Source organism: Canis lupus, chromosome 34 (assembly GCF_003254725.2).
Source record: "Canis lupus dingo isolate Sandy chromosome 34, ASM325472v2, whole genome shotgun sequence".
Taxonomy (NCBI): domain Eukaryota; kingdom Metazoa; phylum Chordata; class Mammalia; order Carnivora; family Canidae; genus Canis; species Canis lupus.
The window spans coordinates 37,637,203-37,661,428 of record NC_064276.1 but is presented as its reverse complement, the minus strand read 5'-3'; the positions used below and the strand labels follow the sequence as shown (position 1 = coordinate 37,661,428).

At 38.0% G+C, this 24,226-nt stretch overlaps 1 protein-coding gene across 9 annotated transcripts in view; it reads right to left on the bottom strand.

The window, feature by feature from the left end:
• Positions 1 to 24,226, bottom strand: part of NLGN1 (neuroligin 1) — an 817,938-nt gene that overhangs the window by 644,915 nt on the left and 148,797 nt on the right. For 5 of the 9 annotated variants that reach the window (XM_049105690.1, XM_049105693.1, XM_035710316.2 and 2 more), the window contains exon 1: positions 15,858 to 16,654. The exons of 2 other annotated variants lie outside the window; for them this stretch is intronic. The gene's annotated coding sequence lies outside the window, so the exon portion shown is untranslated. Of the gene's footprint in view, positions 1 to 15,857; positions 16,655 to 24,226 lie in introns of those variants that run through there. 2 more of the 9 variants (XM_025425630.3, XM_025425631.3) reach the window with 1 other exon arrangement.

Below are 24,226 nucleotides of genomic sequence, written 5' to 3'. Positions count from 1 at the left end.
GAGGATTTAGCTACGCAAACCCATTTCTGCTAAGAGGACGCTATACGTATTCTTGTGCAGAATCACAGTGGGCCACAGCATGACTGTCTTTCCCAGTCACGTTTTGGTGTTAAAAAGCATCATGTTGACACTCAAAATAGAGTCCCTGTGGTGGCACCTTAAAAGTCTCATCACCCTTTTTCATTCAGCCCAATTTCCAAGTACAGTGATTTCCACAAATTCCTTCTTTATACATTTGGTATCTTATTTGTAATAAAAAGTACTTGTTTCATTATTAACAAAATAATGCTCCTTTTTGTACTCGCAAAGCCTTAGCCGTGTTAAAAAGAAAGGGGCTCCTGTCTCCCACTGATGTGATACTTTGTTTAACACAGGTTGTGAAGAATTAGAATTCTGCATGCCATGGTGAATTTTCTAATTCTAATAATGTTACAAAAATGAGGTCACAAAAATGTCCCATTTTACGCCAGCTCACTCGTATGGGGAATTATAGTATTGATCCCAAAGATTTTTCAGAGACTTTTGTTATAATAATAACAGTTGTCTGAGTCGAATGTAAAAATATGGCTTGCTTAAATTAATGACATTTTAAATATCTATGTAAATAAGTCTATATATGTCTTCATATATACACACACACACATATATGTATATATATGTCTAAATATATAGTCTCTCAAATTTGTTGGCAGATTTTTTTTTCCTATTTATTTAAGGTGCTTTATAACTGTATGCCAAACCATTAGCTTTATGCATTTACATCTCATTTGCAATAACCCTATAACATGGGTTCAAGAGTTACCCGCTTTTTACTGAGAGGAACTGAGACTTAAAGAAGTTAAACACCCTGCCCGAGGTCTCTCAGTGAATCAATAGGAGCCCAATGGCATCTGATTTAAAAGCTGTCCTCTTGATCAGTGCACCTGGTAACAGTCTCTCACTGCACAATTAACACTTTTTAAAAAATTGATCCTAGTGCACTTAAAATTGAATTGCAAAAGTGTTTTATGTTCCTTCAGAAGCACAGAGTCTAAGTAAATACTCCAACAATTTCATAGAAACAGAAATTTAAATGGATTACCCTGTTCTTACTGAAAGTTTAGGTTTTATTTTGTTACCTTTTTTGCTTTACATTTTCTACCTTTTTGTTTTACATCAAATGCAGCGATTGGTTGTTCATATGTGTTTACACAAGGTTATGCTAAAGTAATAATGGGTAACAAAAAATTCCAACTTCCTAATAGCCTAAATGCCCATTAATAGATATTGATAAATGAATTACGATATATTCACAAATTAGAATCCTATACATCAGTGGAAATAAAGGACCCAGACCTAAATATGTCAACTTAGATAAATCTCAAAAGTTTTAAATAAAGTGAGTTGCAGGGATGCTTGGGTGACTCAACGGTTGAGCGTCTGCCTTTGGCTCAGGGTGTGATCCCTGGGTCCCAGGATCGAGTCCCGCATCGGGCTCCCCACAGGGAGCCTGCTTCTCCCTCTGTCTGTGTCTCTGCCTGTGTCTCTGTGTCTCTCATGAATAAATAAATAACATCTTAAAAAAAAAAGTGAGTTGCAGATCAGAGACAGTAAAATGTTATTTAAATAAAGCATAAAATATGCAAAACGAAGCTATATATTATTCACAGATCTCATAAATATGTAGTAACAGAATACTTGTCATTCCTGGATAAGGAGAAAAGTGTATGAAATTACTCAAGCAGTTAATTAATTAATGCTATTAATTAATTGGTAATTAATTAATTGGCACTATGAATTATAACCTGTGGTGAGGCCTTAAAAGACCACAATTAATTAACTATTAACTAGCAAGTTTTATAAATCTAAGATTTGACAGTGTCAGGTGACACACACATACACACACACACAACTACATCTTCATTATGCAAGTGTATTTTTCCACGTGTTTGAAATATTTTATAATAAATATATTAAAATAACAAGATCAGAAAACCTTATTCAGCAGGCCAGAGAAGGAGGGGAACCTATCAAATCATACAGGACTAGCTCTGTCAGACATTTCAGTTTGCACAAGTACGAGTTCAAAAAATTTCTCCCTTTGGGTTGCAACATGTGTGGTCCCACTGAGAAAAAATAAAATTAAACATAAATAATATTTTAAAAAGGCATCAAAAATGGCAATAGATTATCTCACTTATATTCATTTATTATAATCACTGGAACTAGTTTGTTCCTGAGTAACCCAGACCAAAGAGATGACGCTGGAGAGAGTAGAGAACTTCCTGGAACTTCACATAATCATGGTGGGTGGCACATTCATCCAGTCTTCTACTCACTCAACAAACATTTATTGGATATCTACAATATATAAGCTAGTGTGCTTGATGTTCTGAGAGTACAGTTGACTTTTTGCTCCTAAGGAGTTATAATACTTTAAAGGGATAAGTCACAGTAAAAAAAAAAAAAAAAAAATTGTCTCTAATGCATGTTGAAATGTGACATGTGTTCAACAAATAAATGATGAATGGGGAAGTGGGAACCAGCACGAAGTTTGTAACTAACTCATAACGTGACGGAGCCTCCTATGTGTCTTTCAAAAAAGTGTTACCTATTTATTTTCTATCTTGCTTTGTTTTTGTTTTTTATTTGTTTTATTGTTGAACCCAGTTCCCCTCACTACTGAATTTCTTACTCAAGGGCAAGGATTTTGTTGTTTTCTTAGTAATACTTCATATCAACAATAAAATCTATTTGACAATCCTTATATAATTCAGGCAAACCTCAGCAGGTATGGACTTCTCACCAGAGTGGTGTGGAGCTTGCCCAGTGCCATACAATTGATTGTTGTTCTTTGCCATTGTTATGTACTACAAAGTCACTGCAAATACCAAATTACAGAACATAGATCCATTGCTCCTAGGGAAATAGCTGGAAGTTATTCACATAGTTATAAATTATAATCTCAATTACAAATTAAACAGTTATAAATGATTCACATAGTTGCAAATTATAATCTTAAACCCTAAAAACAATTCATCCTCCTAGACTATTTTCTCTATTTCACAAAAGAGAAAACAAGGTTCAAAAGTGCTAAGTGACTTGTCTGAGGCAAGCCCACTAACAGATGCCAGAGTTGGGATTCAAAGCCCGTCCAACTAGCCCCAGAGCTCCGGCTTCTTCACTGCACAGCTCCACCTCTCCCATTTCTGTCCTCTGTCCTTCTCTATAGGAGAGCGGAAACAAGGAAGCAGGGTATCTCCTTGAATAATCTCAGCTGAAAAAAATGCTCGTAGGTCAACCCAAAGTTTTTACTCTTCCCGTATCTATCTGTGAATGACTGCAGAAGCACTTGGGTATGGACTTTGGGGTTACAAATAAATTTTAATAAATAAGCAAATTTGAAAATACAGATCAAGGAATAATGAAGATTGGCTGTATTATCCAAAAGTAAGTAATATTTTATACCTACGGGGCTATGACTCATTTTGAGGTCAGAATATATCAACCTGCCCCAGTGCTTAATCATAATCAGTGGTTTGAAGAATTGGTTTTACTACTAATAATTTAATAATTATTGCATTTACTAATAACTGGTTTCAGTGGACTGCAGTGTTCTCAATGGCCAAGACCACCCATGTAACTGGAATGTGCTTACGTGACCAGCTCACTATAAGAGAATCTGAGCATCAGCAGACGTGGGGATTCCTATACCACGATGTTTCACATGCCTACCAGAAGTGACTTGGAGACAAAGACTATCCTGTGTGACTTGCAGTAACAAAACAAAGAAGCCTGGTCTGAGATGTCCAGAACCCATTCAATGGATATCCTTCTCCTGTTGTTGCTCTCTCGTACTGTTCCCTGTAACCAAGCTTTCTAAGGAGTATAAAATATTTGAGTCCCAGGAGTCCTTTCTGTACCTGAACACTTAAAGGAACCAATGTATAATTAAGGGGTATTAGTAAGTACTTAAAAATAGAATGAATAAACAAATGCAACAGAAAATGCTGTTAAGACTTTAGAAGACAGGTCTACTTCTAGTTAACGGATTAGCAAAGAGATTTGAACATGGATGGTCTTGGAAGAGATCCCAGTCAGAGGGTAAATTCTAGAAATATGGAAAGGATATGGAGTGGATACTGTAGTGCTCGATCTCCATGGGAAGAGCTCACATTCCAATGACTGGTCCACACCAGTGTAAGGCCTGGCTTTCTTGTCCCAAAGCAGACCAACTCTTCCGAGGGGCCACCCTGGGAAAGGGTGCAGAGGGAGGCACTGACTGTGATTCCCTCCCTCCCTCCCAGTGGCATGTCCCAATAAACTTCCTACAGGTAAACCTCCATCTCAGAGTCTTTTTTCCTCTGCCCTGGGAAACCCCGACCTACAACAGAAAGGAAAGACACAGCAATGTTTGAGGAGGGCATGGTTTAGTTTGGCCAGAAGTCAGAGTAAATGAGGTTCAGTAAATGAGACTGAAAAGGCAGGTTACAGCCAAATCAAGCAAGCCCTTTATTAAAAAGCTAAAGAGTTTGGATTTTATTCACAGGATGATAAAAAGCCATTAAATATTCCTAACAGGGGAAGAATATTATCAAATTTATTCACAAGAAAATTAAGCTGGCAATGCTGTGGAGCAGAGATCTCCAAAGCACTGTGCCCATACCTTAACCACAAGATGACCAGCTGAGAGAAGGAAAGTAAATCCTGAGCTACGTATCATAATTTTTTTACATAAAGCTTAAAGGTAAAGAAATGAAGCTTTGCCAATGTGAATATATGGTTTAAATACCAGCATCTCCGCGTGGTTGTGTGATGCCTATAGCACTTGAGATGTTCTTGGGAAGGTGTACAGTCTATAACATGGTGGGTTGGCCAACGGAGACAATTTTGTTGTTATTGTTTCTTTCCAACCGTATGGTGATTTATACTAGAGTTAACATCACTGGTAACATCACTGGATAAGTAGATTTATATGTTTTTCATCATGTTGAAACTAAAGTAACTGTCACAGAAAGGACTGCTGAACTAAATGCCTCTCAAAAGATAAATTTTTGCTAAAGGAAATACTAGTGACACAATCATAAGAACAAGAAACAAGCAGACATGAAACTTCTCCAACTTCTAATACAAGCTCTTCAGCTACATTGCAAGACCCAACACCACAGCTATCTAATCACATGCAAAAACAACAAAGATTTTCAAAACATCAAGAAAACAATTTGAAATACAGAGTTATATGCATTTCATGAACTGTGAACTGTGCCCTTAGAATCTCTACGTCTTGGGATATTAATGAATGATGGAATGAAGGCATCAAGATTCAAAAGATACTAAAAATACTGATTTTATTTTTCTCATCCTTTAATGTCTATTTGGAGTATGATTTACAATCTGATAGAGATATTTATGTAGGATTTGCATGTAGATATTTTATACTTTTTTGGTTTGGTTATTATAAACCTAGGATTGTATAATCACAACAAAAATGTGGGGACCATTACCTTAGTGAACTAAATGGTGAGAAAGAAACCAGAAACAATTTTATTACCATGTTCAACTTAAAATATAGGCGAATACACTACATTTATGTAAAAATAACAGCAAATTAACATTATCATCACCAACTATTTGCCAAGCCCTGTCCAAACCACTTCACATGTCTCATTTAGTTCCCACCACCAATTTACAAGCCATGTACTGTTATTTGAGAAGAGGAAAATGATAATTTAAGTGGTTACATAACTTTCCTAAAGCCTCAAAGCTAGGGAAAGGCAGACGCAAGAAACAAGCTGAGGACTGCCTAACTCCAAAGAACATCCCTAAAGTTTTATGAAACATGACATTTTGCTTTGCTCCCTGATGAGACCAACTCAATTAAGTCATATGTTCAGTTTTAGCATTTGAGGAAAGTGAAACACACAGGACACTAACAAGAGGAAAATAAAAAGGCTGTTGATCAGCCTGCTGGGGTTAATTAATAAGCACAATTTAGAGCATCTCCAAGTATTTTGGTATTGAGACTTCTTCCAGCAACATTCCATAACGTAGGCCAGAGTGAAAATGAAAAAAGTTAGGATTGGCGATAAACAAGTCAAGAATGTTAGAGCTTCAAGGAGCAAAGGTTATGAGAAGTGGTAATTCCATTGTTGAATAGATAAACTGCATCGAGGTAGAAAGGTAAGTCATACCGGAAGGGTACAAGGAGAAAAAGTAAGAAACAGAACCAAGGATTTATGAAGGTTTACTCTGAGATGGGAACATCAAACTTCAAGGGACGCCAGAGGCCATGTCATGGCCCTACCACCATGTAGCTATTGAGAACCACTGTGGCGACAAGCTTATTCTTTCATAATCACCATTAATTAATAACTTGATTAATAGCTACCACCAACTGAGCACAGATTGAGGCCAGCCTGTGAGCTAACTGCATCATCTCATTTAATTGTCTCTAAATACCATGAAGTAGAGATCATTACCATCTCTTTGTAACAGATAATTAAATGGAAGATCAGGAACACAAAGCCACTGAAACATTTTTCAATAAAACAAGGCCACAGTTTTATGAACCTAGTGAGTTCTCACAAATAGAAGGAGATAAGGCTTAAGAATTAATGGACTCTAAAGATAAAACCTGCCCCCTTCTCAATTTTTTTTTCCAGAGCATCCTTTTCAGAAAAAAGAAGAAGAAGAAGAAGAAGAAGAAGAAGAAGAAGGAGGAGGAGGAGGAGGAGGAGGAGGAGGGTAGGTTGGCTTCAGTCGATTCCCAAACTTAACATCCTCTCCTCCAAAGAAAATATAAGCAGTTCTATTTGTTTTTTTTTTCTCCTTAAGCTACTTCCACTGTAAATGAATCTCTCCAGTGATGTAAGAAAATAACAGAGAGAATACATTATCAAGGAGAAAAGGCAAACTAAAATTTGACAGTAACAGAAGAAAAAATTTTACCAATAAAATATTTTCAAGAGTAGCAAGGAAAAAACGAGGAGTATGTTGCCAAGGTTACACCCTTAGCCAACTATCTTGGTGCAAACACAAGACTACTGGAAGGCAGCTCACAGCACCGGGAGCAGCAGCCAGTGAACTGAGAGCCCAACTTGTTCACCAAGATCTTCCTCCCTAGAAAGTGTTCGCTTGGACAATGTTTGCCTGGAGGAACCCTAGTTAGCCTCCCCTGAAGCTTGGCTCAAATATCAGTACTTCCCTCCCAGATCCTTCCAGCCACAAAAACACTCCCTTCTCTCAACTCTCAAAGCACCTATTATCTTCTCGTAACTGAATCTGTAGTACTTTCGATCACAGTAATTTATAACATAGCTCTCCTCCTCATTCTCTTACGTTGTTCAGGGGTAGCCGTTGGCGAGGCCCACGTACACAAGATGGGCACAGTGCTGATTCTCATGGAGACTGAAGTTCAATGGGGGGGATGCAGTTTATTGAAATCTGTCACACAAATAACTATTGTCATAAATACTTCCCCAAGAAGGATGGATAATGCAGGGTTCTCCAAAGAAGATTTTTTTTAAGGTTTATTCATTTATTTGAGAGAAGGAGAGAGAAAGAGAGAGAGGAGGGACAGAGGGAGAAAAAAGGAGGGGCAGGAAGAGGAAAGAGAATCCCAAAAAGAAGATTTTTTTTTAAGATTTATTCATTTATTTGAGAGAAGGAGAGAGAGAGAGGAGAGAAAAGAGAGGAGAGAAAAGAGAAGGGACAGGAAAAGGAAAGAGAATCCCAAGCAGACTCCCCGCTGAGCACAGAGCCCCACGCAGGGCTCAGATCCCATGACCCCAAATTCATGACCCTGAAATCATGACCCAAGCGGAAACCAAGAGCCAAACATCTAACCGACTGAGCCACCACGTGCGCTTCTGAGGGGAGATGTAATGAGTCTGGACCAGGGTGGATGATCTTCCTAAAAAGCAGTTCTGAAGGACGAGTAAGAGTTAGCAGGTGAAAATCAGGGGACGGACGGGGGAAAGAGAAAGCCCAAAATGCTGTGAAGGGTGGGGCTTTTCAAGAACAAAGAGTGAAGACTTTGAGGGCAGGGTAGGGCGTCATGCTGGAGAGGAGCTGACCGTTCAAGAATTTCCGGGCCATTTCAGGAATATAAGATCCTATCCCCAGTATGATTAGAAGAATTATAATCATGATAATGCCATAAATAGGTTGTCCTTAGTCTTCGAGAATAACCCATTCATTTATTACATTATTTTTTATCAATTAACCCTACCCTCAGCTGTTATCCATCTGTAACGTCTGATCCCTGTAAAGGCATTACCTTAATTAGAGTTACAGCAAGAGACGGTAAGACGGAGAAGAGGTAGAAACAAATTAGAGTATAATAGAAATTCCTCAACGTGCAAGGGCGTACATGGATGGCCATGCAGACTGGTAGCTAATTCCACTGCTGTCTGGCAAAAAAAAAAAAAAAAAAAAAAAATGGGATTCTGAGATGCCGTAGTTTTCCTGACACCACAAAGAAAGAGATATCAAAGTGATAATGTTTCCTTCTGCATTCACATCTGAGTATTTCTGCTATGGCCATCATTACAACTAATGGCTGAATATCGGAGACCAGACCTTCTTTTTTTTTGCCCTAGAGGTGGCTGAAACAAACCATCTAACATTGAACTGTATAAAATGACTTTTACTTCCTGTATACTTTGAATTCACACTCAGAATCTCTAAGTATTAAATCTAAAATCTAACTTAATAGTCCTGACTTCCAAGCAAACAACAAGGTGAAAGGGTAAGAGGGACAGGAATTCATAAGTTCATAAGACAGGATGTTAAAAAAAAAAAAAAAAAGTGTGAGCAACAGTTTTAATGTATATGTAAAATACTGCAGGACATATTTTTAAAACCAATTGGCGACCCTGTGATCCTTTAGAAGAAAATGAATAATCACTCAAGAGCTCAGGGAAGACAGCAAGGTAGGGCTGATTACTTCCCTTGATATTAAATTGATGCTTTTGTCTGAAAGGGGCCACTTTTGGGTCACAAGTCATTGCTTCCAGAAGCAACTTAATTATGGCTGCCACCAGCTTTACGGAGAAGAGAGAACAATCTAAGAGCAGTGCTACATTCTCAAGTCGCTATCTAAGCTTATTTTTGTTTCTAGTGAGTTGCTGTGCCTGGGAAGAGTAGAGAATTGCCATTCCTGGTGCCCTGCTTAATTAAAGTCCTCTTTAAAAAAAGCCCTTGTTGCCAGAGAATAGCTACAACTTTGGCAGAGGCAGTGCTAAGTTTCTCGGTGTGGCCCTGTGCCAGGCTGTGTCAATCTTGACCTCTTGGAGGATGATTAGCAGAGAAGGGGTAGTTAAATCTTTGTGCCCATTCAGTCCCAGGCTTCTGCTGGAATTGGCAAACACTATAGTGACTATTGTTTAAGGAATAACTGTCTACTAGGAACTGGACTAAGACCACCAACTCCTTTCACATAAGGCACCAAACAATGATAATGGCTTCCTGTCACTCCTGACCCGGCTTAGAGCTTGACCAGTGCCCCAAAGGGGGAAAAAAACATTACACTTGCAATATTCTTCAGACGTCCACGTCTTTTCTTTTCCCTTCATATTACAGTTCTATTAGTACTAGTAATCACAGAATCCCCAAAAATGCTCTATTCACGGACCATGAGCAGCATGGCGATAAATAAATATTTGCAAGAATTTAACATACATGTGGAACGTTAAGTTGCTCAATGAATTCACCATTTAAATAAAATTGACTAGGGAGCTCAGAATTATAAAGCATTAAAAAAAAAAATGAGAAAAGGGTTCGAATAATGGCCCAAACACCAAACTTCATTGTAGTTTAAGACTCACTGTCTATGTTCTAAGTGTTTGTAAATGTTTGACTAATTTTTTCTCCCTCCAAAGTTCCTTGAGCGATCACATTTTCTTCATGGCAGAAAATAACTCTAATGCACGTTTTGGTCAATTACAACCAGAAATAACCCTATTGTACTTGTACGCCTTAATAAAATAATTTATCAAAATCTCTTTAAAAACCTATAAATAAAAATCGCTACAAAGTCTCAATTATCATTTGTCTCTGATTAAAATTCAATCTTTAAATATATTCCTTTCTACTTTTGGAATTTTGCATATGTTGTTCAAAAGAACAACTGACTGATGTTAAGGGAAAAAAAGGCAAAAATGAAGAGACCAAGGATGAAGCAAGAGGTTACATATTTAGTTGTTAACGTCCAAAGCCCTAGAGCCCATCTCTTCACCCACTTAACAAATATTTATTGGTTACCAGTTATGTGCCAGGTACGGCTTTGAAACACAAGACAAAAACCTTGCAGTCATGGAAGTCACACAGACTACTACTACTGTGCTGTTTCAGTGTGCAAACTTTTTTACCTCTGTATCCTCAACAACTGCTCAGAGGTTATTACTGAAGACCGCGGGTCTGAATAATGGGAAATTTTTATATCAATACTCATGATAACATATGCATTAGGATACCTGGCATAGTTAAAGACATAAGGAACCCAGTGATTGTTTTTTTACCCATAAAAAAAAATGATAGATAACACTATCACTTTGTGTAAAGTTTTAGACAACTAAGTAATACAGATTTAAATCACAAATGACAGATGCACCGACTTGAAGCATAATGGTTACTGAAGTGAACCTTGTAGAGCTATGGTTAACTATTAAATGGCTCGAGTACCGTTTTTAGGTGTGAATATTGTGACAACTATTAGTCAATGCCCTATGCCATCATCACTGTTTTCTTGGTGAATTCTATCCTAAGAGGAGTGGGTATCTTACGGGAAAATCTTATCTCAGTGAAAATTCCAGGTTAGTTTTTTTTTTTTTTTTATCAAAACAATATTCATTGATTTCATGGGTGACCTTGCTGATTTTCCAAGCACAGTGAGTGCCCCCATATGACAGTATGAAAGTAGTCACCAAACTATTAAAAAAAAAAAAAAAGGCAGCAAGAATTTTCAATTCACCATGAAATGTTACAATTAACCTCTTTTTTTCTATGACTCAACTTTCACTGGGTGCTTCCAGGAAGAAAAAAGTACTGTTACATTTAAGTGATGACAAACATCTGTATAAAAGAATAAGTTAGTACATCAATGGGATGTTTGTTTCAAAAAAAGGAAGTTGTTGAGGCACATATATAAAACCTTCATATCACTGCCTGACATCTCCGTTCTTTTCAGAATATGACTATATCATTTAGATACAGACAAAATATAAGAAAATCACACTCTAAGAAGATATCTGCCCAATATTCTATCTGCTTCCTGACTTCTGTCCTACTTCTCCCCACTGGCGCTACCAAATAAACAAATAAGCAGGCAAACAAATGCCGGCTTACTTTCTAAATTATGTCAAAAATTAAGCAGAATTACAGGTGCAGGTAAATTGATAGAGAAACCGAAGCACCACGACAGCACACCCAAAGGGACGGCATGGGCTCCTGGGGTAGCTCTAGGTGCAGGCGTACCTGCAGTCAGAGAAGACCACAGACAAAGAAAAGCCTACTGTGTGACCTATCACAAGGGAACCAGGATCATCAGGATCATGTACAAAAAGTGTGACTGGGTACACAGGTGAAATACTTAAATGCTACAGACACCAGAGAAAAGTGAAAAAGTATATATGCTTCAATTCTAGGAGTCAAACCCAACCAAGCTCATCAACTTAAAGGCAGGTCCTAAGATGTCAACTGCACTTAGTAGGTCTAGTCAGTCTCAGGCGGGAACTTTATTTCCTGGGACGGATCACTGTGGTTTTTGATTTTACATCTGTAGCAATAACTTAACTTGCTTTTGTTCCAAAATGAATTTCATGCTCAACTTGTTTTTCTTAATTAAACTTCCTTTAGGAGCCCCTAATATGTGTATTATTAAAACTCATTAGTCCCATTGACGCTTGCCTGTGGTTTTTTTTGGCTACATATTCATATATTGAAGTGTTCTGTTGCTATATATAGGAAGAAAATTAAATAATAAATATGAGGACTTGAACGTTTTATGAGTGTCAGGATGAGAGACTGCCTGCAAGGCCCATAAGGTTTCACACAAAAGAGGCATTACTGCTAAAGCTAACATGCTGACACATCTCTGATCTATAAAGTCTGCAGTAATGGCAGCAGTAAAGCGTGTTGCCATTGACTAGAATTTCTCTTACATGCAACGGAAATAGGCACAGAAGAGATTATATTGACTGTTATAAAACGAATTCATATAAAATCCCCCAAAAGTTTAATGTCTAATAATTTCAAATCCCTGAAGTGATTTACTAGTTTTCTCTGACTTCACTTAAGCTTGGAGTTAGTAATCTTTCTGTCTCACACAGGTTTGCTACCAAATAGGTGGGGTTCTTTTTTTTTTTTTTTTTTTTGGTGGGGGGGGGGTGGGAAGAGCAGAATTTTAAAGGTAAAAATACTTCATATCCTTTCATAGCAACATAGTGATGTTCAACATCATTAACGTGATTCCATTAATAACAAAGCCAAGAGAATCAAGTATGTTACTGTTGAGGAATCACTCTTCTTACAAACGGTTGAGAATGGTAGCTACATCAAAATATTTTAAATTATCTTTTTAAAAGGTATTAAAAAAATCAAAAAAATAAAAAAATAAAAAATAATAAAAGGTATTAAAAAGGACATTCTAGATTCATCATGAATGTTCACTATTTTTTTTTAATTTTCTGGGCCTCACAAATTTAAGATATTAAAAAATTGAAATTTTAAATTAACCAAAACTTTTGTTTTATTTTGACATTTCTCAAGAAAGCAAAAGAGATGGAAAATCTACGGTTTTGGATGCCATGTGTTAAATTTCAATAATTCATGTAAAACTCTTGCCCTTTTCATTTTACTTTCAATTAAGAGGCTTTTCAAAAAAAAAATGAATTAATGTAGAATAGTATGTAACTAACTGTATTTAATCGTTTCAAAATCATAGAAAGAAGCCGCAGGAAATACCTTCACTCCTACTGAATGTTAGGTGAGTTAGAACACATGGAAGGCTTTTGAGGGGCAGGTGCAGCTGTCAAACAAAGCTCCAATGAATGCAACATCAGTTTTTCTATAGTCATGAGCTTTGGGGAACCCAGTGCTATTTCTTGTCACATACCTCAGGAACTGGGTTTGTAATTTTCTGGGGGAATTGAGAGCTTCCATCCCTTCATCCAAAACTACGACATGTTATGTTACTCTGAATCAAAAGTGGAAAAGCTGATCAAGACCATCCTGCTTTAATCATCTTAACCAAAAATATGTGTTTGGATAAGATAGAGGAAGATGTAATGAATTTTCTAAGTGAATGCTCAAGTTTTTCAGGAGTTCATAGAGTGATCTGCTCTCTTGGTAGAGAGGATTTCTATAACTGGGTACCTTGGTTTTGTTTATTGGCTACAGTCTGAAAAAATTCTGTGGTGTGTAATTTTACTTTTATCTCCATCATTATTGACCTTCCAAAGTGGATCTACTACCTACAAAGTCACCAGAGTTCTGTGCAGGAACCGCTTACAGAAACCAAAGAGTAAGACAAAGTTTCCCCTTTTCTTTTTCCACTGGTGAAAGAGAATAGAAAGTATTGATGATTCCTGACCGAGAAAAATAGCACTCAGCGGGGACAAGGACACTTTAAGCGGAGTCTTCTGCTTAGCACTATGGCGAATGTCATGACCACCAGCTCAATGGTTGTGAAATATCCGAATTAACTTTTAAAAGTACCTTCTTTCTCGTGTTTCATATTCTCCATCTACCTTTGTACCAACGTTATATTCTCTACTAGCCCAGAAGGAACAACTCCAGCTCACCTCCCATTCATCTTCATTAAATATTTACTGTCATCATTTAATGTTGTTATTTACCAGCTAACATTTTTTTTTATTACTTCAAACTTTGAAAAAAAAGATGTTCACTATCATTGAACTGTGGGGCTAAGATCAGTGGCTAGAATGTACCAATACACAGACCATCCATTCTTCTAGCTCACCCTGCACATGAACCACGTGACTTAGAGCTGCGTAAAAGAAAGGCAAATCTAGCCTCTCAGATTTCTCCCTGAAACTAACAGTTGGGCTTATAAAAAGTAGTTTTCTATTTTTTGTGGCCTTTAGACAAGCTTACACAAAATCTGAAAAAAAAAAAAAAAAAGGAAATACTTAATTTCTGCACCATAGAATTTTTGGGAGAAAAGTTTTCTATTTTGCTATTTCCTCTTAAAAAGAAAAAAAAAGGAATGACACTGTGCTTGTTTCAGAACTCAGATTTAGGAAACACATACATACACGAAACCGGGAAGAAAGTTTGGCAAGGCTCCCCTTTTAATATACCAGGATGTCTGATGCATTTGGAATTGCTGAAATAAGTAGGGGGATGATGAGTGCTTCAGATGACACTGAAGAGTGGCCTTTCATGAATTCACACATAATGGGGAGGCTTCAATGTTAAGGCCATAAAAGTATCTCCATTCATATCCTAATCTGTAAACAGAAACCCCTGAAAAGATATTTGATGCTTTTCTTTAAGAGATAAAATTGGATTTAAAAAAAAAATCACTATTTTCTATCTTAACAATTATCTAGGTCCATTTTATTCTAAGGGATCTTGATGTCTGAAGCTTTAGGATCTAACGAATTGGCCTTAAATGGGAAGAGCCAACTAAAATTATAATGCTGAGGTGTCAGAAGGTACTAAGGGGTGGTGGGGGGGGGGAGTAATTCATTAATAGATAGTTAGATACCTACTTAGATAATAGATATTTAGCCTATCTAGGTACACATTCCAAACCCATCAGTCCATCTGTGACTGCTCCTGCTCGGAACCCCTGTGGGTCCCCAAACCGGTTCACAAGAACAGGCTTTTTTTTTCCGGATTGCGGAGCAACTTTTAGTTTCCTAAGTCCGTGAACACCACTCATTTGAGGGCCTCATTGTAATCCTATGCGCTGACATTGATTTTCCCCCTGCCAATAGGGAGGAGGGCCTAAAAAAAAAAAAAAAAAAATAAGAGAATAAAAAAATAAAAAAAAAAAAAAAAAAAAAAAAAAAAAGGAGGCAGGGAGAGAGGGAGGCAGGGGTTGGAACGGCCTGCACGGGAGGCGCGCAGAGGTCTGCGAGGGCGCGCGGCGCGGGGTGGGGCGAGAGGCCGGGGCGGGGGCGGGGGCGGGGGCGCAGCGCGGGGCGGGGGACCCGGGGCGGGGGCGGGGGCGGGGGCGGCCGGGCTCCTCCAACTCCCACAAAGTTCCCCGGCGCCGGGTTACGCCGAAGTCTTGCAAGTGGATCCCGAGCCCCGCGCGGCCGGCCGTGCACCTCGGCGTCCCCCCGGGGCAGGGGCCCTGCAGCGCAGCAGCGGGCGGGGAGGGGGAGGGGGAGGGGGAGGGGAGGGGAGGAGGGGGCGGAGGGGAGGGGAGGGGGGCGGAGGGGGAGGGGAGCCAGGGAACGCGGAAGCGGCCAGTGTCCCCGCCGCCGAGCATCCGCGGCCGCCCCGGGGGGAGCGCAGCCCGCACAGGCGGCTCCGCGGGCATCGCCGCTCGGTCCCCGGGAAGTGCCGCCCGCGGGAAAGCGCGGGGCCCGGGCTCGGCCGCCGGAGGTCTCGGGTGCAAAGTTGAGGTCCGCCGCCGAGCCGGGGCCGGGAGCTCCGACCGCCTGCACCCGCCCGCACCCCGCCCGCACCCCGCCCGCACCCCGCGACCCTCCTGCACCGCGCCCGCACCCCGCGACCGCCGCCCGCACCCCGTCTGCACCCCGCGACCCCCAGCACCCCTCCTGCACCCCGCCTGCACCCCGCGACCCCCAGCACCCCGCCTGCGCCCCCCTGCACCCCGCGACCGCCAGCCCCCAGCCTGCACCCCGCCCGCACCCCGCGACCCCCCCGACCCCCCGACTTACCCTCCCGGAGCGAGCCGCGCAGGCCCCCTGGTCCTCCCTTAGTGCCCCTCCGGCCCTTCAAGGAGACACTTCCTCCTTCCACTTCGCCGTCAAATTCAGGCTCGATCGGTCCAAGTATTTATCCGCTTCTAGACGCTTTTTCTGCTTTTTTTCCCCCTTTTTTTTTTTTTTTCTTTTTCTCTCTCTTTTTTTTTTTTTTTTTTTTTTTTTGGATCTTGAGCCCTGGGGATTCTTGTAGCAGAATTCAAGACGCTTCCTTTTTCAATTTATTTTTCTTCTTTAAGCAGCCGCAATCCCAGTTTTTGCAAAACCACCACCACCACCACCACCCCCCCACACCTCCTTTTTTTTTTTTTTTTTTTTTTAATTCACCCACGGACACTTCCAAAACGTGTCGATTGATCCTTTTTTTCTCCCCAGATGAAACCACGATCCAGGATTCTCGGGACCCAGAGCCACCACCTCCATGCAAATCCGACCAGCAGGCAAGAAAATACAAATGATCAAACAACGTTACTTCTTTCGGCTGCAATCAGATAATCCTACTAATCCAATAGATTTATCTCGATGGGAAATTGACCTCGAAAACGAATCCCTGGCGCCGATGTCCAGGGAAGCGGTTTCGTGGCCCCGTTCGGGTGACCGGGAGAACTGTGGCTGCTTTCTTCCTTCTTCTTTTTTTTTTAAAAAAATCTTTTTGGATTCTGGGTGCACTGCTCGCAAAAAATGCCGAGGACCCTGCTTTTCCCCTAATAGAGGTTTCTACTCCAAATCGGTGCAGGATGAAAAATGGTACAAAGGTACCCCTAGTGGCCAGAGAGGATATTGCAGGGAATCTCACTTTTCTTTTTTTTTTTTTCTTTTTTCTTTTCTTTTTTTTTTTTTTTTTTTTTTTGAATCCCCTCTCCTCACCTTTCCCCCCTCCCCCTGTAGATAACTGGCTGCTCCAGGAGTTAGAGAAGAAGAACGGAGATGAACATGAATAGTATATGACCACTTGAAAACATCGTCTGATCTTTCTCCTTTGTTTTACTTTAAAGACTGAATCTTCTGTGCTTCTGTCTCCCCAGTCAGTATTCCATATTTTTTTTTTTCCCAGCAGAATTTTCCCCAATGGCATTTAGTAGCTAAAATGCCAATTTGGAGCAGCTAGTGATTTCAAAGCAAATGCACTTGTTTCCTGAATAACTACAGATACTCGGAGAAACCCTATTCTTCCTGAGATACGCTGCTTTCAGAAAAAAAAAAAAAAAAAAAAGCCTAATGTTTTGTTTTCTTTAAGGTTATAGGATTATGGATACATATTTTTAAAAAAAAATCCCTTCTCATTTCAGACTTTTGATATTCATTCAGCAGAGCAGACATGGCTACTGTGAGCCTGTGGTCAGAAAGCAAGACCCCAGGGGTCATTGCATAGTCCTCAATGCTGCTTATCTGAACCCTTTGCAATTCGATCATCTCAAGATTCCTACTAGCATTTTTGAAAGGTTTTAGAGAAAAAGCCAATGCAATGAATTTCAAGATTCCACTTTGGTAAGCAGTACTTCACAAACTTGACTGTGCTTACCAGAAACCAGGGAATCTTTCAGATGAGGATTCTGGTCTGGTAGGAAGAGAAGGGATGGGATTCAGCATTTCTAGCAAGCTCTCTGACCACACCCTGATTATTAGGACTTAGTCAACTTGGGAAGTTGAATTCACTTCCATGAGTGGGTGCAATGGCCGCAAGGACTCCACCATCTTTTTTCTTTAGAGGGCTTAATAATCAAGACTTCTCAGTGTATTGAACTGTTAAGGAGTGAAGAGACCTTCCTCCTATTACTGGTTTTGTTATTAATGGACTATGTGACTTTGAGCAGTCACTTTTTGACCCACGGCCAATTTATCTATTAAAACTGAAGAGTAAACCAAAATAAATGAACAAACGTACCTGGTCCTGGATGGGAGACTCAATGTTGTAAATTAATTTATAAAATTAATGTAATTATTATTAAAAGCCCACTATAATTTTTCATGGAACTTGAAAAGTTAATCTTAAAATGTGTTTGTGGGAGCAAAGGGTCAAACCTGTCAACATAATTTTATATACAATACAATTAAGAGCAAGATATGAACAACTTCCATATTAACTATTAAGACAATAGAAAATGACAGTAACTGAGGGCAATGTAGCTTTGGTTCAGGGATAGAAATTTAGTTCAATGGAATAGAATAGGGGGCTCAGAAATATATCCCTGAATTTATGGAAACTTGATAAAGAACAGGTGGCATTACAGAGCAGTGAGGAAAAATTAATTATTCAGACGATAGATTAAGCATATGAAAAAAGTATAATTCACACCTAAATATGTATTTAAGGATACTGAGCAAAACTTAAAAACCTCATAGAGATACAAAGCTTTGTGATTTGGGGTAGACAGGAATAGAAGGTTTTACTAAACATTAAAATAATAAAAATTAAATCTATAAAGGAAAAATTTTAATTTTGATATATTAAAATTAAGAATTTTTGTGCATCAAAAAAGTCAAGGCATAAACCGACAGAAAATATTTGCTTTGCATATAACCAAAGAGGGATTAGTATCCAAGTACATAAAGCTTTCTTACAAGTCTATAGACAAAAAAAAAAAAATAGGAAAATATGTGCCAAGATGAATAGTCAATTAGCATAAGAGAATTCTCAACGTCCAATAAGCATCTGAAAAAGATATCTTAGTTACTAGAAAAATACAACCTAAAACGATGAGATACCATATCACAGGTATGAAACTGGCAAAAATCTGTAAGTCCAGCAATAAGAAAGAATGATGAGAATGTGAAGAAACCATGGAAAGCATATTAGAACAATTTCAGAGAGCAGTTTCAAGATAACTGATGATTCTCATTTCTTAAAATCTAATGTCTCTACTCCTATGTCCTTCTCTTCACATGTACAAAAAATATCCATTACAGAATTACTTGAAAGAGGAAAAAAAAAGAAAAGGAAGAAAAAATATAAACACCTTTGGATAAATAAGTGGACAAGTACTTTTTGGAATAGTCATACTGTGATACTAGAAGCAATAAAAAGAAAAATGAATGCACTATAGCTACTTGAACTAGCATGAATGCATCTCAAAAGTGCAATGCGAAGCAGCAACCATAAAAGTAGGTTGCAGAAAGATACCTGTGGGATGATACCATTTATGTAGCAAGTTTTAAAACATGCAAAAATAATTACATATATTTTGAGCATATGTATATGTGGCAAAAGCACATAAACATCCACGATAACGATGAACCTGAAATTCCGGGTAGAGGTTATCTCTGAGAATTATGGAGGTTAATGACATTGGGATGACATTCCGCTTGAGCTGAATCTTCAGTGCTTTATTTCTCAGACTGAATCTTGAGTCCACAAGTGTTTATAATATTACATATGAATTGTGTGTCTGGACTATTTCATTAAAATGAACTATTTAAACTAGATGACTTTCATGAACCCGTTACAGTATCCGAAAAATTTCTAATTAGAATACATATATGTAGAAGTGAAAGGAAATAGTATGGAATTCTGAAATATCATAATGTGCTTTCTTTTAAAAGTATGTGGTACCTTTTATTTCTAAGAAGTAGAAAGGGATCAATGCTTATTTACTTCCATAATAGGTATGAAAATTTTCAGGGAGCAGACGAAAACCACCACCTAAATGAGAAAAGTGTGGTTGAAATAGGGGGAAAATGTAATCCTCAACTAACTCTTTCTTGTATCTTCCTTTGATCTCACATAGCGTAACCAGGTCTCTGAAACTGTAAAATAGGTAATGAACTGATCATGTTCAGTTCTGACTGGTTAACTGGAAACCATCAAAGCCAGGGTAGCCCTAAGCCAGCCAAACTACAATACAAAAGAGAATTCCTCCAGAATATTTGAAATATATACCTAAATTCAAATAGGGAGGTTTTGTTGATATGAAATATAAGAACTAGAAATTTCATTTCAAAATCATTAAACAGTATTTTTCATAATTCATTCAAAATTGGAGAAGATATCAAATATTAAGAAAAAATATTTTAGAGCCCAGTATCAGAAGTAAAATGAGTTGGGTTAGCAGTTAATACCCCTCAACTCACATTGGACTCAAGAAAGATGCCTGGACACATCATCAATCAATTTTCAGAACAGCATTCCTAGGCAATAGCCAAAGCAGCTTTGTAATAGACACAGAGAAGGGGCAATTTAATGTCCTTCAGTGATAGAATAAACAAGGGGGAAGAAGCAAATTTAATATTTCCAAAATTTGGAGAGGTTGACATATTCTTTCAGCAACCACTTATTGAATACCTCCTACTTGCCCGGCGTAGTGCAAAGCATTTCACAAGACAGTTTTTTTTTTTTTTTTTTTCACAAAACAGGTAACATTAAAACAAATCACCACCACAAACCCTTCGTTAGCTATTGATAATTCATTTGTTCACTGGAAATGGTTAGTAGATATTTTGAATGAATCCTTCACCACCTATGTTGACAATGAGATACTGGACACTAATATAATACTGAAGGTGCATTTTCAGTGTGCTTAAGTCAAACTGATGTGACAGGTTAAAGTAGTCAATGAAGGAAGAAGAGCAAAACAAGAGGCAAGAGGATGAGAAGGTAAAGGAAAGGAAGAAGACTGAGCATAAAAATACGAATCAAACTCATTTCTCTCCCTGGTGATTTACTTTACAGACAAGACAGAAACTTACTCAATCTGTGTATCCCCCAGAGTAAAAATGATTAGTGAATGAATGCCTTAATAGATCAACGTGTGAAGCTAGTTGATTGCAATCTCTATATTGGAAACAAATGCATTCTCTATATTGGAAAGGCTTGCTAATATAATATCTCTTCAGAAAATGAAATTAAGAGAGGAGGGAAGTAAAAAATTACTATGACTAACAATAATGGGAAATAAAGGCCAAGACTGGGCAAATTTGAGTGCCAGTTGGAATACGGGATTCCAATTTGATTCTGACACTAAAATTTCAGCTCTGCTGAAACCTATGGTGGAATTACACATCCTATTTTGGTTTCTGCACTTTACACAAACAAATGAAAAATGATTGATTAATACCAAATGGATCTTGTAAAGAAATGGCATAGTTCTACTAAAAAACAGATGAGAATGCATTTAATTGTTGCTTTTAATACAGAAGTCATTATGAAAAGAAGGTTATGATGGGTTTTTTTGATAATTGATATAACAGCACATCTTTCGTGACCAGGTCAAATCAATTAAGTTCTGCCTGTAGTAAACATTTTAAGATGTTATGAAAGACTGGTGGTCTATGTCTGAAAAGAAGTAACATAAAATACTGTAAAACAGATTTTCTAAAACAAGTCTTGGGAAAATATATTCTTCTACCATCTTCAGAACTCCCCTGATGTACCCTCATTTTAAGTGCTCAAGACTTGAATCTAAATGAATGGCAACTGGGAATTATGAAAAGCATAAAAATAAAAAGTATTGCAACATCACAGGCCTAACTACTGCAAAGGTAGCTGTTTATAAAGAGGTTCTCTCTACAGGGAAGAATCTGCTCAGACAATCCTGCTTAATTAGAAAAGACTACTTAAAACACTTGACTGATACTGAATATTTCAGGTATGTATCGGGAGAACACACCTGCTTGCATGCTAAATTTACCAGATGCATTTTTATATTTCATGGTTTGAAGACCTGTAATGGAAACCAAGGAAGTAATGATCAAGACTAGATATTTTGGGATGAGACTGTCACCTAGAGAAATGGGGCTTCATGAAGATTATTCTGAGATTCCAAAACATATTTTCATAGTTCAGGGGTCAAAGTCAGAAATAATCTAGATTTTTGAAACAAATTTAAATCATTTTGAACTCTTAAAAATTTCTGAATTTTAGTGCTATTATACTAATAATTAAGAATCTGTTCTGTTTCTTTTCTGAAGAAACACTTTTTTTTACATCTATGTATTTAATCGGTACAGTTATTCCTTACATGAAAATATGTACGTTTCCAGGTTCAAAGAGTTTAGCTGTTAATAGATTACTACATTATTATTTTACACAATATTTTATTTTAGAACACAGATTCTTATATATTTGTGAAATCAAATAATATTTATACTGACCCTCTAATAAATTCATAGCAGACTCTCTATTATAGCTGTTTTTTTTTATTATAGCTGTTTTTAATTCCATCGTACCATGATTGATTTTAATACATTTAAGAGTAGCCTACAATTAGTTAAATTATATAAAATCATAATATTTTGTTAGTACTGAATAAATAAAACCAGAAAACCATCCTATTGTACAGCATCAAGATTTATTTTATAATACTAGTTTATCTGAATCAATATTGCCAGTATTAGTAAAGTTTACTATGAACTGACTTAATTATGGAAAAGTCACATGAAAATTAATGATCTGTAGTTCAATCTAGAAAAAGGAAGACTTCTGTTACATTCTAATACAGTGTCATTTCATTGACTTCACATACATGGGTTGGGTACTCTTCGTTCTCTGCATAGGATTTTATGCTAATTACACAATTAAAAGTAAACACTAGCCTGAATTTTCATTATTGTTCAATTAGTTATTTAATGAGCATCATCTACCTATCCCAAAATATTTAGTTTCATATTTCCTAAAATATTAAGTAAAGAAGACCTTTAAATTACATCTTCAAAAAGAATGGATCTCTCTCTTCTCTCAATCTTCTCTCTCTCTCTCTCTCTCTCCTTATATGTACATGTGTTTGCTTCTCTTTCTCTTTGACTCTCTCCGTCTCTGAGAATCTCTGAACACACAAGTCCACCTCTTTAATTTTTTATCATTTACATCAAACTAGAAATTATATACAAATGTTTCAAAATGATAAATTTTCCTAAAATCACTTGTATTTGGTTTTAGAGCTTGCTTTTTGATTGTACATGAATAAAAATTATTTCTGATGACCTAGAAACAAAAAAATAGAACAAAGTAATCATATAAGAATGATATATTTAAAAAGAAAGGTCAAACTGTATTATCCTCAATGCATAAGAAGTTGTTCAACCTTCCAGCCATCCATTCTCAAATTCATGACTCTCAGCCTAAGCACTGTGGCTTTTCCGCTAAAGATTTCCCAAATCTTCCCTAGATTTAAGTAGGTTATTCAGAGAAAACAATGTTTAAAAAGTTCAAATAAAGATTTGTTATGTCACAAAGTTGATACATTTCGGACAGATGGTTTACACATCAGCAGAAAATTTGTAAGATCAAAGGAAAGTATAATTCTTGACTATCTGTAGTATATTAAATCTAACAGTTCACATCCTCATCATTTTACAAATCTGATAAAGGATACAGGAAAAATCTTACGGCTGAAATTAGTTTTACCAGGACTCAAACTAATCATTAGAGTACATTTGAACTGTGGCCCAAAGAACTGCAGTTTTATAGTCTTTGTATAAACTCCACAGATCTCCTTTTTTTGTATATTTTTTATTGGAGTTCGATTTGTCAACATACAGTATAACACCCAGTGCTCATCCTGTCAAGTGCCCCCTTCAGTGCCCATCACCCCAACCCCCCACCCACCTCCTCTTCCACTACCCCTTGCTCATTTCCCAGAGTTAGGAGTCTCTCATATTTTGTCACCCTCTCTGATTTTTCCCACTCATTTTCTCTCCTTTCCCCTAAAATACCTTTCACTGTTTTCTATATTCCCTGTATGAGTGAAACCATATGATTGTCCTTCTCAATTGACTTACTTCACTCAGCATAATACCCTCCAGTTCCATCCACATTGAAGCAAATGGTGGGTATTTGTCGTTTCTAATGGCTGAGGAATATTCCAATGTATACATAGACCACATCTTCTTTATCCATCATCTTTCGATGGACACCGAGGCTCCTTCCACAGTTTGGCTATTGTGGCCATTGCTGCTAGAAACATTGGGGTGCAGGTGTCCCAGCATTTCATTGCATCTGTATCTTTGGGGTAAATCCCCAGCAGTGCAATTGCTGGGTCGTGGGGCAGGTATATTTTTAACTCTTTGAGGAACCTCCACACAATTTTCCAGAGTGGCTGCACCAGTTCACATTCCCACCAACAGGGCAAGAGGGTTCCCCTTTCTCCACATCCTCTCCAACATCTGTTGTTTCCTGTCTTGTTAATTTTCCCCATTCTCACTGGTGTGAGGTGGGATCTCATCGTGGTTTTGATTTGTATTTCCCTGATGGCCAGTGATGCGGAGCATTTCCTCATGTGCATGTTGGCCATGTCTATGTCTTCCTCTGTGAGATTTCTGTTCATCTCTCTTGCTCTTTTCATGATTGGATTGTTTGTTTCTTTGATGTTGAGTTTGATAAGCTCTTTATA